Raw genomic sequence first — 10,634 nt, 5'->3', positions numbered from 1 at the left:
TTCTGCTGAACCTCATTCATGAATTCCATGCTCTCAGATCTTACAAATTGTGTGCACCATCACGTTGGTTCCCGTCCTGCCCACGAAGGTTAGATGTTAGGTGACATTGCCTTAGATCTCTAGGATACATACAGCCAGACTTTGCCACTGTCTGGAAGCCCTTGCAATTACCAGGCGATCATGTCACGCTGGCCACCTTCAGATTTGGCGGTCGTTGTGGATGTCGCGTAGCAGTTCCACGAGTTCGGTCGCGTGTTAGATGTTGGGTTGCTCCGTGTCACGTGGGGCCCAGAACTGCGGGTCGCAGGGCAGGAGGAGTTCAGCTGGGGATCAAGCTCGTTGTGTCGTGGGTGGAGGAAGATAGGCAGTCTCACTTCCCAGTTCCTCTGTTGCGACGCCAAGTCTTCTCGCAGGTGTTCCGCGCCCGCTGGACCATGCCGTCCGAGTCCGAGTGTAGGGGGGTACTTGTGTCTGGCTCACTTAACGGCCACTGTCACTGTGTCGCTCTAGGGATACTCCTAAGCGGCAGAAGGTGGACACCACGGTTTCCTCAACCGTCCACGCTTCTTGGTTGGGGAAGGCTTAAGACTTCAACCACTTGGCGGACGATAACAGGATATCGGTTCTCTCTCTGTGGGAAGGGGCCCGCTGCTCTCGAACGGAGCCCTGACCCTTGTTTCTCTGGTCTGTGCAGATGTCGCCGTGCTGACACCAATTCTCGAAATGCTTCCTTGCCTGGAATCATTAGTATTTATTGTATGGCCTTGACACCCATGTGCCCTCCTGAACTACCACCACGGATTTCTGCTAGTGCGTCTACACCGAGGGAGGACCGACTGAGCTATTTCGGATCGTCTGTCGGAGGACTTCAGTATGCCGTCACTTGCTGCAGGGGACTTCTGTTGCTCCCTGTAGCCCTTGTACGTGATGCTGCGGTTGGTAATGTCGTTTCATTATGGACATGGTCCAGTTTGTGCCCCTTCCAAAATGGTCTCCACTTCTCTAGACAGGCCTCCATGTTTTCTTCGCCGACCGTCACCAACTACCGAGTTCCCATCATTTGGCCCAGCAAGTGTTCTGCTGTTTTCTCCCGTTTTAGTAATATGACGATATAACGATCTGTTGCAGACTTCGGTACGATATTTCAGTCAATGCTTTTTCAATGATGACACCTTTTGTCACGTGATAGTGAAGTAGACACGGTGATTCGGTCGATAATTGGAATCACTGGACGTTTGTGACACACACTAATCTACACACTGTACCCATCACCTCATCACACCTAAATATTAGGAGTTTATCATGACTTCACTGGTCTCTGCTAGGTAACGGCCTCTTAAGCCTCGGTGTTAAGTTACTCATTATGTTAAGTTTTTCCCTTTTCACCGAAACATGATTCGTCTTGAAGATTTTTGAAGGGGGACTTGGTCATCAGAATTGAAAAGTAGCATTAAAATATTGAATTAGCAGTTTTTGTTTAGTCCGATTGAAAAATGTTATTTTACGAAACTAAAATTTAAATGTAAGTGGAGAAAATCATGGGAAAGAACCTGATAAATTGATATATTTTTCTTCTTCAAATAACCTGTCAATATATCAAGTAGCAGAGCTGTGAATGGCGTAATATAAAAAAAAAAGATATGAAGGGGAAAAACATTATTTTGTTTAAATTAATACTTCGGCAGATAACTCTTGTTAAATCAGTACAACTGTACGTGTTGAGGGGTTTATTCATTAAATAAGTGTCATGTTACATGCCAACGATATTTTCGAACATGAAGGTCTATTGAGATTTAAAGGTTTAGAATTACTTACGTAAGAAACGGCTAGAAATAAAACTGAACACACACAATTCAATAGGTGGTGTCACTGACAGATGGTTCAGTAAGTAATTTTTAGCAGGATCAGTAACAGCCCCATTTAACATTCAGACATACAGGAAAGCTTGAAGTGGCATGAATGAAATTTGTAGGAGTTTTACTTGTACCTACAAAATAGATGACAGAAATTCAGATATCTGAATTAGAAAATAGAATTGAAGACTGCCAAGAGATTTGGGCACGTCGCATAATGTAACGCCTCACACAGAGTGGAGACAAAACACCTGGAAGCCTGAAGAAAAGACAGACATATCAGTACATGTTGTAGATTTTGGAATATGCAGTGAAGTTTAATATTGCTTAGCTTATGTTAATAGTTATTTGAACGATCCCCTCTCGCAGATGATGTAAGGCACACAAATTTGCGGTTAGGAAATACGGTCAAAATGCAGGGATTCAAAACGGTGCCACCTGAATACAGTCTCACCACATCTTTCTCGCTGTACAGGCACAGCACAGAAGTGGCAAATTGAGTGCATTTCTGCTAAGCTGACCACATAAAAATAAGTTTATTATAGCGGTCTGGATAGTTCAGTCGGTATAGCGACAGGGTCTGAGTGAGACTCCCCGTAGGGACAAGATTTTCTCCTCTCCATGTCATCCAGACTGGTTATGGGACCCACACACCCTCCTGTCCAGTGGGTACTGCGTGCTCTTTACCCTAGATAAAGAGGCCGGGGCGTGAAGCTGATCACTCAACTGTAACTAATTCCGATGCCAAGGAAACGTAGTGCTTAATTAGTTAAATATAGGTAGAACTAACCCTATATTACACCAATCCAACGCCGGAATGATTCAGTTGGTAAACTGATATGTTATATGCTGGACGATAGGACTTCCCCCCCAGAAAGGGCTGTGCATTTTATTGTTTCCACGTGATCCATACCGCTCTGAAGCCCATCTAGGCTCCTCACTCACTCACTCACTCTCACACACTCATGGAGCTGAGCCCTTCATGAGAAGCTGCCAATTGTGCAGCTACTCAAGAAGTTTCCAGCAATTTTTGGAACCCGGAAGTTCATTACAGTGTTCACAAGAGCCCCCGCTGTTCATTCTCCTGAACCAGATCAATCCATATCATCCCATCTTATCTCTGTAAGTTGTTAATATTGTCCACCCACTTACGTCTTCGTCTTCCCAGTGGTCTCTTTCCTTCTGCATTTCTCACCAATATCCTATATGCATTCCTCATCTCCTCCATTCGTGTTACATGATCTTCCCATCTCATCCTCCTTGACTTGATCACTCTAATTATACTTGGAGAAGAGTACAAGTTATGAAGCTCCTCATTATGCAGTTTTCTCCAACTTCCTGTCACTTCATTTCTCTTCGGTCCAAATGTTCTCCTCAGCACCCTCTGGAGAATTTTCGGACACAGTCTTTCTATGGGATTAAAGCGGCCAGAACGTGAAGCCGACTACTTAATCTACTCAATGAATTTATTATGTTTGTGCGGAGCTTTACTTCCTCTGCCCCGCGTGTTGCATACGCGTACAACAGTAAGTTCGCCCTACACCAGAGATGCAACAGAACCCGGATAAAGGCGGCATTTTGGGAGGGAATAAAGTTTCAAGACTCCGCGAGACTTGTTCCTTATGTGCCGTGACGTTTGAGTTCAAAGGACGAGGAAAATTATGACTAAAATAGGCATAATATTGGATTTGATTATGAAACGTTGAAAGTAGAAAGGCAACATGAATAATTTCATTTCACATTTCCTTTCTGTGCATGTTACTTTCTGATCCTTCATACCTCTTTCAGTGGACGCGAGAATCACGACCTTTTGCAATCCACTTTTCCAATTTTTCCATCTTTCTTTAAAATTCCCCGTATTATCTGAGCTTCTCCGTTCCCCATATGTATCACCATTACTATCTGTTGTATTGTCCGTCTGCCTGTCTCTCTGCTTGTGTGAGGCTGTGAGGATTTTCCGGGCTCCGTGGAAACAAAATCCTGGGATTTACAGCGCAGCGCGAGGCATGAGTGGAATCTTAACAAGAATGCCACAGCCCACCTAGGCGTTACGCGGAGAGTCACTGTTTCAAGTCTACAGGAAGACTAATACACTGAGACAACATCCCTCCCTGAATGGCAGATATGTTCAATAAAAGTTATATCTTCTTTTATGTGCATATTAATAAAATCGACTTCCATATGTCTCTTTAGAAACAACGGTAAGGCAATAAAGTGATGTTCAGAATGAAATTAATGATAATTTTTAATTTGGGAAGTGAACATGGAACTTTCTAATCATCCCCTGGCCTGCGTAATAACCGAAATTTTGTCATGTGTTTAGGGCTTGCATGATTTATAAGACGGGTTCTGGATTGGATCATTGGATTTATTGACACCCTATTCACAAACAACTCAGGACTACAGGCAATACAGTGCTATCGCTGATCTACACACGTTGCAGTCACCGTTACACACGCACTAGGGTTCTCAGTCTTCACTAGTCGTATCCTGGCAACAGATTTATAAGTCTCATTGTCACTTAAATCACAAATGAAGTCTTATTTTAATAGTCTAATTCCATTCTTGCCATTAATCTGCAACTATCAATTGCAACGTCGATCGATGCCTATCTCCGTTCTTGACACGATGCTGTTCCCAGATGCCCTTCTCTGCAAACGTCACAAGTATCCGAAGTTGTTTGTTAGGCAGTTTTCCTGCTTACGTAAATGTCTTAGGTCCAGATACTCGAAGTCTCTTTGGCACTGCTTTTCGGCTGTGTTCAGTCTTTGCTGCCGCCTCAACATAACGTTCCTGGTTCGCACATGTCAAAGCAACAGGTAGAACAGCCGAGTGTTCAGCTTCTCGACACAGGAAACAGTGAAATTCTGAGCCCAATGTTCATCGCCTTTCTCCTGAATTTTTTCTGCTATGGGAAAGAAGACTATTCTAGAGTGCACGACCGAGTAATCGGCGTTCGACTCTCAGCAGAGGCAAGGAGATTTTCTCTTCTCCACAGTGTCCAGATGAACATCGCAGTCCATCCACCCTGCTCTCCTTTATTGCCGATGAATCTTCTCCCAGAGATAAAGCGTCACGTGGCCAGAAGCTCACCACTCGTCTGTCCTACTGCCGAGTTTAAGAATGCGGAGAGATACAACTCCACTCTCCATGTTTCCTCATGACGTGATTCTTTATTAAAGACCATTGGAAACACAAATACAATATTTGGGAAAAAATTCAATACTGCAGCCACCTGCTCACCCTGGTTCCTCGCTCGCGGATTTTCTACCATGAAGATGGAGCCGATAAGTTCCTCCGAAACGTCGGTTCACTCAAGATTACTCGACGTTATATCCCAGAAGCCAGCATTCTTCATAGTCATCACTGTGAAAATCTCAAATCTTACATGTTGCCAAAGGAATCCGTCACTACGAGTGTTGGTTTGATACTGTTACAACAAAACAGATAATTCACCTCAGTTGTTGTTTCTGCTCTCTCTGGGTTGTACTTGCATTCTGTTCTACCACTGACCTCTCTTTTTCTTTGGCAGGTTAGACTCTTGACCTCACTCTCCCCCGCTGAACTGTTCTTAATGCAAGTGCTGCCTACATGGGGGATCAGGCAAATTGTCACGGCAGGACATCACAGAAACAAACAACAAGCATTCTTGTCCTGAGAAGCAACATACACATTCGAACGCTTGGGCTAAATTCGACCGATGATCTGTTTGTACATTCAGTGTTTTAGTTCATTCCCTCAGAGACCATGGAGCAAAAGCATTGATATGGCTACCGCCCACAACTGAGTCTTTATACTCGGAATTTCAACGGACCAGACGATAAGTCTTCCTTAAATAAACCGTGAGCGGCCTCCGTAGTCTAGAGGTAACGTTCCCACCTCATGACTCGTAGTACGCGGGTTCAAATACCCGGCGGAGGTCGTCGAATTTTTAAGGGAGGAAAAATTCAGGGAACAGGTCCTCCGGGAGGGACTTTAAGCCATGGGTCCCGTGTCGTAGCTTTACGGCACGTAAAAGAACCTCATATCTCCAAAGGAGGTCACTGAGCCAAATTACGGACGTTTCCCGCCCAACAGCAGTCTCTGATACCTCTGGTAGATGGGGGAAGCATTATAGATACCTCTCAGCTAGTAGAGCCGGTCTCGCTGGCTGGGCGGGACTGATGGTAAGCACCAGTACCGGTAGGATATAGAGACTGGTAGAAATCATAGAGGGAAGCACAATGGACCAATACAGGTCTCAGTGCATGGGGAAACCCGCCCTCTCCAATAACTAACTAACTAAATAAACCGTGAGTGATGCATAGTGCCAGTAACATAAAGTGGCTTGAGGGACGGCAGAGAACACTTAAGAGCTCTAATTTCTCTCGAATTTACAAGAAGGATTTCTTTAAAAATATTGTCATGCGTATCAGTGCAATCACATCCGCTTCGTACTGGACCCTTCAATTAGCAATGTGTAAGTTAGTTCTATGCCGGTCACGGTAACCGAGCGGTCTAAGGCGTGCACTGTTTTTGTGTGCGTTTTTCTGTGTTTGTCTACAGGTAGAGGCCTTGCGACGAGCTGATCACTCCTACCGTATGTGTAAGATCTAGTAAACCTAAGTGAAACGGAGAGTTTCATGGAGGTAGGCCTAGGCCCAAATTGGGGCTGTAGCGCCACAGGAAAAAAAAAGTTCTATATGTGTTACGTATAAACTTCGCCGTAAATGCAACTCTTTACTGTAGTTCTTGTCCCCCTTCTTTCATATTACATGTTTCGGCCGCAAACGGCCATCACCAGGTGTATTTTATTTCACGTAACTGTCACACTGCACTCAATATTAATATTTAAACTCCACATTTTCAATTGTTCATTGCTCTGTCGTCAATCGGCACCCGATATTCCAGCACACAACACAGCAGACAGCAAACGTATTAAAGAAAAGCAGTGGCACGCACACAGAGAACCTGCACAAAATAACAGGCGAGCTGTGCTGAAAGCAAGAGGTATCCGTTTCAGCACATATAAGCATAGAGCAGATAACAGGCGAGCTGTGCTGAAAGCAAGAGGTATCCGTTTCAGCACATATAAGCATAGAGCAGATAACAGGCGAGCTGTGCTGAAAGCAAGAGGTAGCCGCTGCAGCACATATAAGCATAGAGCAGGTATCTCTGTGATTTCGATTTTAAATCTTAATTTAAATTTTAAATATTAAAGCTAAATTGAGAATTTGAAATTTTAAACCAATCGACGTGTGAATATTAATAAAGATTTTAAACATAATTGGCAAACTCGACAGGGGGTTCTGGAATATCGGGTGCCGATTGTCGACAGAGCAATGAACAATTGGCAGTCTGGAGTTTAAATGTTATTACTGAGTGCAGTATGACAGCTACGTGCAGTGAAATATAAACCTGATGATGGCCGGTTGCAGCCGAAACATGTAATGTGAAAGAAGGGGGACAAGAACTACAATAAAGTGTTACATTTACGACGGAGTTTATATTATACACGTACATATAGAAGTGTGGAATGTAACATGATGCTTAAATATAATATATAAGTTAGAACTGATGGGAATACAGGAGGTCAAATGGGGCAGGAGTGAAGCGGCCGGCGATTATACATTTTTCTGCGGAAATTGCAACGGGAATCACTAGTTAGAGCCCGGACCTTTCGTACGTGGCGAAATCATATCGGCAATTAAGACGGTATGGTACTATATAGTACTACGAAATCGCTAATGCTACGTCATTCTGAATGCGCATGCTCCGACTGAGGGCAGAGCTAATGATACGAACTATAACTTCTCTGAGGAACTAGAGCGTGTATTCGATAAATTTCATAAGTACAACGCGAATATTTTGTTACGACATTTCTGATATATATAATTCCGAAATAAACGAGAAGCGTGTATAGATAACGCAAGCAATAAACTAAGTTTAACAGCCAGAGGAGGGCGATATCTATCGGGAATATCCAGAACGGTGCTGTGCTTAGAGACCCTAATGTCTTAAAAACTTGGAAATGCAACTCCAGCCTGTGCGGTTGTGTTGATACGGACCAAGATAGCAAACGGCATTGCCAATAAGGCCACCCTTAATTTATATTAATCTACTTTTCTTTCCGGCTTGTAGCATAGTGCGAGAATGTTAACTGAGATATAAACTTCCCAGTCAGGATAACCGGTATCCGAACACCTCCCGTATAAAGTCTAAAGCCTGACCGCTGTAGTAATTCTGTCGGTAGATTGTTACCAAGGGTTATCTGATTATGGTATGTTTCAGCTGTAGTGACTGTGGCATGGGCCTGCAGAGCCTGGAGCGTCCAGTGGAAGGGAGGCAATTGTACATTTCTTCTGGTCCCTGGAGATGAGACAAAGTCCCTTATGTAAGGGCGAGGAGTGGGTTGAATTTGGCGACAACACTGTTGTCCACTCGAGTATCTAAAGTTGTCGACAGTGGGGCACGCGGTCGAGTAGTTTGAGGAACTATGCTAAAAGCCGGAAGGTCGAGTGCTCGATTACCGATGAGGTCATTGGATTTCTCAATTTACCTAATACTTCCAGCAGCATCATGACCTTGTGGTCGACTCAGGCTCTAACAGAAATGAGTAACGGGAATATTTCTGGTGGTAAAGGAGTTCGGTGCTAAATGTTGACAATCTCACCGCCATCTGTGAACCGATTGTCTAGTTAATATGGGAGACTCGACGTCTCAAAAGCCCATGGTCTTCCACGGCGCCGACAGTAACACCGGCTGTATATCGTCGAATGACGGGGTGATAATGAATTGAAAATATTTTGGAAGGAAACGGTCTTGGGCTGAATTGAGTTACTAACCCTGTATTTTCTGTGGCGGCTTGTAAAAACCACGGGAATCTCATTTGTTGTAGTGGGTGATACAGACAAGATCTGAACCATGTATCTGCCAAATATGAATTAGGAACCTTACAACAACTAAGTTGCTCAAAGCATTCAATTCTGGTCAGGCAGTTTATTCATCGGCAAAGCACTGGAATTTTCTGATCATGTTGTTAGGGTAATCCAGACTTGTGAATGGTCTGATTACTTAGCGTCTGCAGTGGTACCAACAAGACGGCTCCTGACAAGTTCATGCTACTGTGTATGTAAGTGGCGCGCGATATGCGATATTAACTGTGCTTGGTGCTGATAACTGCACGTACGTGTTCAGAATACCGAATAGTCACGTCATTTTTATTTGAATTCTACTGAGACTGCGCACTGTTACTCGACGGGGTCCCAACCAATCACTGCCCATATTTGCCCCACACATGACATCAACCCTATGATAAATTTTCTCATGATCCCCTGATATGTGAGTCAGTGCTGTTGATGTTTCTGTACAACGAACCCAACGGAGGCCTGCACGATATATTCACGATGTATTCAAGTTCTCCCATCGCATGATCATCTTCGCATTACGTACATAACATCTATATTTAAACAGAATTCTTACATAGTCATCTAATGAAACCGGAAGTGCTTTCTGCAACCTCCCTCGCAGAGTTATATTATTTTTACACTGAATTATGATTAATTTTCTACCTTAAATCTCTCTTTCTCGCACATTTCTTGTAGCTCTCTCTCGTTATGGCTGCATATTAATGCAATTAGTTGTGTATGTCTCTGTCTAATAGCTTCACCCTACCTTGTCACTCCCATTCCAATGAAGGCAAACACTGCCTCTGTCTCTGTGTCGTGTCTTCCAGCGCTTGACTCCTTTTTCTTCTTTTGGCTGACCGGTTGACTGAGAGATGGATTAGCCGGCTTTAGGCTTGCTGTACTAATACCTCCAGAGATTACATGAACTCTTCTGTTGACCAGCAGCTGGAGGCGTGTCATTTGGATTAGCGGCAGGCACCGCAACGAATTGTGGTCGTTGTCCTGAGTGTCAAAGTGCGTATCTTAAGGAATTCGATGCCTCTACGTAACAGGCGTTGGGAGAGCACAGTGAACGTACCGACTGAGTAAATAGCTAAGTAACCAACTAATAAGCCGGTCACGGTAGCCGAGCGGTCTAAGGCATGCACTGTCTTCGCTCGCTCGGAAGCCGGGATCGTGGGTTCGAATCCCACTCAGGGCATGGATGTTCGTGTGCGTTTTTTTGTGTTTGTCTACAGGTAGAGGTCTTGCGACGAGCTGATCACTCGCCCAAGGAGTCCTACCGTATGTGTATGATCTAGAAAAACCGAAGTGAACGGAGTTCATGGAGGTAGGCCTAGGCCCACTGGGGCTGTAGTGCCAAGGAAAAAAACCAACTAATTAACGAAACGTCTGGCTGACCGACTCAATCAATCTCCAACTGAAGCAGCGACCTTTTTGAAAAGTCAGTAGTTTCCAATGCCCCTGGTAGATGGGGGAAACATTAGGTACCGAGGGCCGACCTCGTTGGCTGAACGGGGCGATAGCGCGCACCAGTACTGGTAGTGTATGGCGACAGTAGAAATTAAAGGGGGACGCAGAATGGACCAATAACTGGTCTAAGTGCATGGGGAAACCCACCCCCTCTAATAATAATAATAATAATAATAATAAGAATAGGTAGTGAAGAAATTCTCCGCATGTTATGCAACCCGATGATTCAGCAGTCCCCATGTGCCAGATGAATCCAGTCCACGTTCTACTTTAATATTATTCTTCTATTGGAACAGTAGCATCTCAAGTATTGTATTGATGCCTAATGTTGTGCTGCATATACAGAAATTATGTAATTTCCCTTTACACAACCACAAAAGAAAAATGGTAATGTGGCATGTAGACCCGTTGCTAGGGAACG

This window comes from Cryptotermes secundus, unplaced genomic scaffold, assembly GCF_002891405.2.
Source record: "Cryptotermes secundus unplaced genomic scaffold, Csec_1.0 scaffold2142, whole genome shotgun sequence".
NCBI lineage: Eukaryota > Metazoa > Arthropoda > Insecta > Blattodea > Kalotermitidae > Cryptotermes > Cryptotermes secundus.
This window is presented reverse-complemented; position numbering follows the sequence as displayed.